This window comes from Pistacia vera, unplaced genomic scaffold, assembly GCF_008641045.1.
Source record: "Pistacia vera cultivar Batoury unplaced genomic scaffold, PisVer_v2 Contig1, whole genome shotgun sequence".
Lineage (NCBI taxonomy): Eukaryota > Viridiplantae > Streptophyta > Magnoliopsida > Sapindales > Anacardiaceae > Pistacia > Pistacia vera.
This window is the reverse complement of record NW_022195026.1, coordinates 372061-378060: the sequence shown is the minus strand read 5'-3', so window position 1 is coordinate 378060 and position 6000 is coordinate 372061. Positions and strand designations below refer to the sequence as shown.

The 6000-nt window shown below is 34.7% G+C and overlaps 1 pseudogene; it reads left to right on the top strand.

Annotated features, from left to right (window-relative positions):
• Window positions 1-1000: 1000 nt before the first annotated feature.
• On the top strand, window positions 1001-1422 carry LOC116125107 (annotated as a pseudogene).
• The last annotated feature ends 4578 nt before the right edge of the window (window positions 1423-6000 follow it).

The window sequence follows — 6000 nt, the reverse complement described above, 5'->3', positions numbered from 1 at the left end:
ATAAAATTCAATTTAAGAAAAATCAAAGATAATAATTAATAAAATCCCGTACCCTTGACTCTGAACAAAGAGGAATTGTTGAAGAATGGAAGGTATAGGGAAGTCCTGACCACAAATAAGGATGAGGTGACGTGTGGGGTAGGAGAGGCATTAAAACGATCGTCGTGAGTGGCTGAGCATGAATAACATGCAGTATATTATCTTTTTAATTATACCCATTATTTCAACACCACAAATTAATATCAAATGTTAAAACTATTATATGGCGGCCAAAATTGGGTTGACTTCGAAGTCAAGAACCGAGCACACCGTTACTGCAGGAGCAAGCTTCTACTTCCTAATTTCACGTGGTGTCTGTTTACCTTAAGTAAACCCGACCGTATGAACGCAAAATCTATTCCAATTAAGAATACACCAATCGGAGTTGACTGAAAAGATTTCATAATATTTAAATATGAGACACGTAATTTATACCATGGATCATCGAAACTTGATATACATGCAATCATCATAACCCCTTTGTCCTATAAATTATCAAACGTAGATTTGACTCATTAACAATTTAAAAGACTAGTTTTTCATTATTCTGTGCCTGCCCTTATGTGGGCTTTCTCTTTTGACTGTTGTGGGCCTTTCCAACTTGGACCAATAAATTTTGAATTCGAAAACTTCAAAAATGGGCTGAGTCTTATTATACTTGACTTTACATAGGCCTCAACCCATTATTGTTTGAGGTTGCATTTTTACCGTTGTCTTTCCCATCACCGTTGTATGCATAGGCAGTCACTCAATATCCATTTAGTCAGAGTACGTTTTCTCAACAATAATGCTACGGATACAACGCTTTATACCAAAATTTTGCATCAAACGATATGTCACTTGAGTTAGACAAATCATATAACACGTTAACAAATATTCCGTGAATGGACTGCCGTCCATCTTCGCACTCCAGCTCTCACCATTCAAACACAAATATAACAGTAATCTCCAATTAACAGCAATGGCAAAGCTCGTAGTCCTCCTATCTGCCTTCGCACTCCTCCTCCTGCTGACCAACGCCTCCACCTACCGCGCCACTGTGGAGGTTGAAGAAAACTCAAGCAGGGGGCAGAGTTGCCAAGAGCAGTTCGAACAGCAGCAGCGATTCAGGCACTGTCAAAGGTATGTGCAACAGGAGATCCAGGGAGAAAAGGTGGACACTGGAACCAGAGACAACAATGCTTCAAGCAATGTTGTTAGGAGTTGCAGGAAGTAGACAGACGGTGCAGGTGCCAGAACCTAGAGCAAATTGTGAGGCACCAGCAGCAACAGGGACAGTTCAGAGGTGAGGAGGTTCAGGAACTTTATGAAACAGCCAGTGAATTGCCTAGCATGTGCAACATTTCACCCAGCCAGGGCTGTCAGTTCCGTTCACCCTACTAGATTGACGGCGATGAGTAGTAAGTGAGGAAGTATTGCATGAAGTGTGGTACGTATTTGTAGAAGAAGAAATAAAGTTCACTGCGTCCCTAGTCCATGACTTTTGTTTTAATTTAAACTATGATGCCTGTCCATTGAATATGAATAAGAGTACATGATTTTTGTTTTCAAAATTTTTTAATTTAAACTACGGATGGGCGTTTATTATAGGTGGATGTCCTTCCATAGTAAATGGACTCCCGTCTATATAATATAGACGAGAGTCCATTGTTATTTTCACATGGACAGGAGTCCATTTAAAATGAATGGCTGTCCAATAATAATGGATGGTTGTTCATTCGCAAAATATTTGTTAATATATTACGTGACTTGTTTAACTTAGGTGACACATCGTTCAGTGTAAAATTTCGGTGTAAAACATCAGTGTCCGTTGAATTATTGTTTTTTCAAATGCACATATGGCTAAATATCGAGACTCTGATATTTGTTTTGTTGCGAGACAAATTTCAATTAGAACCAATAACTAATAGCTGAATTTATAGTTCTTAAAGGTGGTACCAGCATAATATTTTGAGAGGTGAGAAATACAGTTGGTGGATTAATTAATGTGACAAGGATTACGAAACCAACTTGTGCCAGACATTCCATTAGTCAAGTATGAGAAAACATTTTCAAATAAGATAATATTAATGGGTGTTTGGTTGGGGGTTATCTGAGATAATTAGGGTTAAGTAATCTTATATTATTTGATTACTATGTTTAGTTGTCAAGTAATATAAGATACCAGTAATCTTCAAATACTAATAGTAATTACTATTGGTAATATTAGAGGTAATCTGATTACCTCAATTTTCTTAAGTATTCTAAGATTACTAGGGTTATCTTTTTTTTTTTTGTTACAATTCTATTCCATATTAGTAAAATTTTAGGACAATAATGCTCTTATTTTTAAAACTTATTTTCATGAATATGACTTTTACTATTTCACCCAAATTAATTAACTTTTTGGACAAAATTACCCTTGAATTCAAAACAAATTGCAGCCCACCCAAGCCACCACCCCCACCCACCTGCTACTGGCAACCATTGCCGCGGCCAGCCGCTGCCTTAGCCAGAACAGCAGCCGACAGTGGCTGGGTTGGTGGGGTGTTTTGTTGATTTTCCAAACTTCTATTATAGGGTTGTTTTTGCTAAGTTTTTAAATGCAGGGGGTTATAATAATACAAATAATATCAATATTAAAATAAATAAAATAATATATTTAATTAGAGGACAATTCGGTAATTTAAATAACATACCCACCAATTTATTCTCCTAACCAAACGTATAATATAACATACTCGCCAATTAACCAAACACATTTTTCTAAAGATTCCCAATAATCTTCAAGGTAAACTAATTTCCAGTAATCCACATTCCCTGAACCATACGCCCCCTAAGTATTTAACCACTATTGATTGGGCTGGTGGTAAAAGAGCAAATGGTCTAACATGAGTTCTTGAGTTTGAGTCCTCCTATGCATTATAGGGGGACTATTGAGAGAATTTATCCAGCCGTTCACTTTAGGCTCTGGGGGATCAGTTGAGATACGCGTAACTAGCTCGGACACTCTCAGTCACTAATATATTATATAATATATATATATATATATATATATATATATATATATATATAAGAGTATTTTAATTAGTGTCAAAACCATTTTTCAATCTTGTTTTAGTTTTTATGATAGAGAATTTTATAGAATGCTTCTCTATGATAAGCATAACTAATGAACTATTTGGATGAGAACGTTCTCATATGGAAAAGCTTTATAACTCCACTATATAATTGACCAAACGTTAATATCTCCACAATCTAGCATATCAAGATAATACTCTTTATAAGTGTAAATATTATGCTTAAGGAAGGATAAAATAGTACCTTGAGAAAAAAAGATACGAGAAGGATAATTTAATACCAAGTTAGTTGCGTTGTTGTCCATGGGGGACCAAAGCTTGCCTTTCATTTTCCACTACACTTTATTGTTATGAGCCGGCTATCCCTAAAATTAATTAATGAAGCACCACCACATAAAACAATTCTATGCACTTTACCAACAAGCTAACATATGGACACAACACGCTGATGTTTCTTTTTTATTTCCATATTATATTTATTGTATGAGCTGTTTTAATAATTTATTCAAAAATATAATTCTCTGTAGGGGTTACTCTTCTTCTTCATTTTTTTTTTTTTTTTTAAGGAAAACAATTTAGAAGCACCCCTCTTCATTAAAGAAAAAAAAAATTAAGGGTAGTTTTCAGTAATCTATTAAAAGTATTAGATAAGGATATGACCTTTAAGAATCTCTTAAAGGTCTAGGATAAGTTTCCTTTTTATTTAGAAATTTTTTTTCCCTAATAATGATCACGAGGGTTTCATGATCTTTACTTTTGGCACAAAATAATTAAAATAAATTAACTAAAAGAAAAAAAAAGAAAGTTAGGCAAAAGAGAGGGTTGGATATAGACCTGGTAAAACGAGTTTGGACCCGCTGGTCGACCTTAAACCCAAGTAGAAAATATAGGGTGTGGGTCTTTAATATTAGACCTGTTTTTCTTCAACACGTACCCGACCCAGCCCAGCCCGTTTTGCCAACGGGTCAAGTGGGTACACCCGCAGGTGTCCATGGGTACCCGTTTGTTTTTTTTAAAAAAAAAACCCTTTCCCCTTTTCATTTTGGCCCAAATCGCAAAATCCCTAACATAATTGAAACTCACTCTCTCATCAGCCTTCTCTCAAACTCATCGTCATCGAAATCCCTAACTTCACTGTCGCCGCTTCTCCTGTCTCCGCTTCTCATCAGCCACATTTGTAGTCTCCACTGTCGGTGCATCAAGGTATGTGTATCACCGTCACCGATTTGATCTCATCTCCTTCGTCTTTAATCTTCACTCTTCAGCAGCTCCAATTCTTGGAGTTGATTCTTCGGTGTCTTCAGCTGCTCCTTGACTACAATCTAGTAACATTGAAGGTTACTCTTCTTGCTCTATTGTTATTGTTTGCAGATAACAAATGTCAATCATTTGTATTCTTTTAGAAACCACTGTAACATGAATCAAACTAAATCTAGAAGTTTTTCTAATTTGTCTTGTCTCCATTTCCTATACTTAGTAGATACTTTCTAGCTTGTGTCGCTGTTGCTTTTCTTGTGTAATTTTTTTTTTTTTTTCAGATTCTTTTATGTGGGTTTATTTGGTTGATGAAGAATGAGAGGACAATCGGTAAAGTTTTTTTACCTTTTTCTTTGTTAGGTTATAAGTTTCTGTTTGGTGGTAATAAAACTTGGGAGAAAATAATGTAAGGAACTTTTTTTTTTTTTTTTTTTTGGGCTTTTTTGTGTGTATGGTTTTGGTTCGTGATTGGCAGCTCAGAAAACTAGGGAAAATGATTCTAAATTGTGGGAAAAATGAAAAGAGATCATATTGATTTATCTAAATCTTGTGTTAGCCGAGTTCATCAAAATTAATTATTTAGAATTTCAGTTATTTTCTTTTATGTTAAAGGATTCAATTTAGATCTAAAATTGGGGATTAGAGATTTTTATTTGGTTTAATCTGATTCTCCTTATTCGTTCTGATGATAATTTGAATGATTATAGAAATTTGGATATGTTTTTTCTGAATTAAAACTGCATTGGGTATAAGAGTATTTTTGTTTGGACTTGAGAAAGGCAAATTTTGCTCAAGAATCAAGATTTTAGGAAGATTTGGGGATGTAACTGCAAAAATTTAAAATTGGAGTGAACAGTATGGGCACCCATGGGTCCACCCGTACCCGCATAAGGTAGGATATGGGTCTAAAATATTGGACCCGTTTAAATCAACCTGTTTTGGGCCTATACCCGTAAGACTAGCACCTGTTTAGACCTGACCAATACCCGGTCCGCCCGTTTTGCTAGGTCTAGTTGAATATAGCATATCGCCTTTAATTTTCCCATAAATTAGTTAAAGCTCACAAAATAAAAACAAAATATATTGAAAACAAATAAATAATTGGAAAAAGTTGGGAGTGACACACAGAGGGCAGCATTTCCAGACACAAGAAGCAAAAATCAGAGTTAGAAGAGAAGGATGAAGGGTTATCCGAAGATAAACTAAAGCATAATTATTGATAAAAAGAATTTCATGATACTTATTCACTGTAAAGAAAATATGATCTTCAACATCATTCCACAAAAGTACGGAAGGTGAAAGATATTACAATATAACATGCAATTTATATATATATAAGCATAGGATCAATGGTTAGACTGAGATATGTTGATGAAGGGTCAATATCATTTACTATTTATGATTGGATTTGTCATGATTTAGTAAACAAGTTCTACTGAAAAACATTATGATGTTTCAGAGAAATTATTGCAGAAAATTTGTTGCCTGATGTTCTATACAAGAACTTCCAAGCAAAATTATGGAAAAAAAAGTGGACAATACTTTTTCATGGCAAAAGCAAGCAGAACAATTAATTGTCCAATAAATGTTTTAGTTGTTTGGTTTAATTTAAACAAATAATTGCAAAAGGATTTGGTATAATACT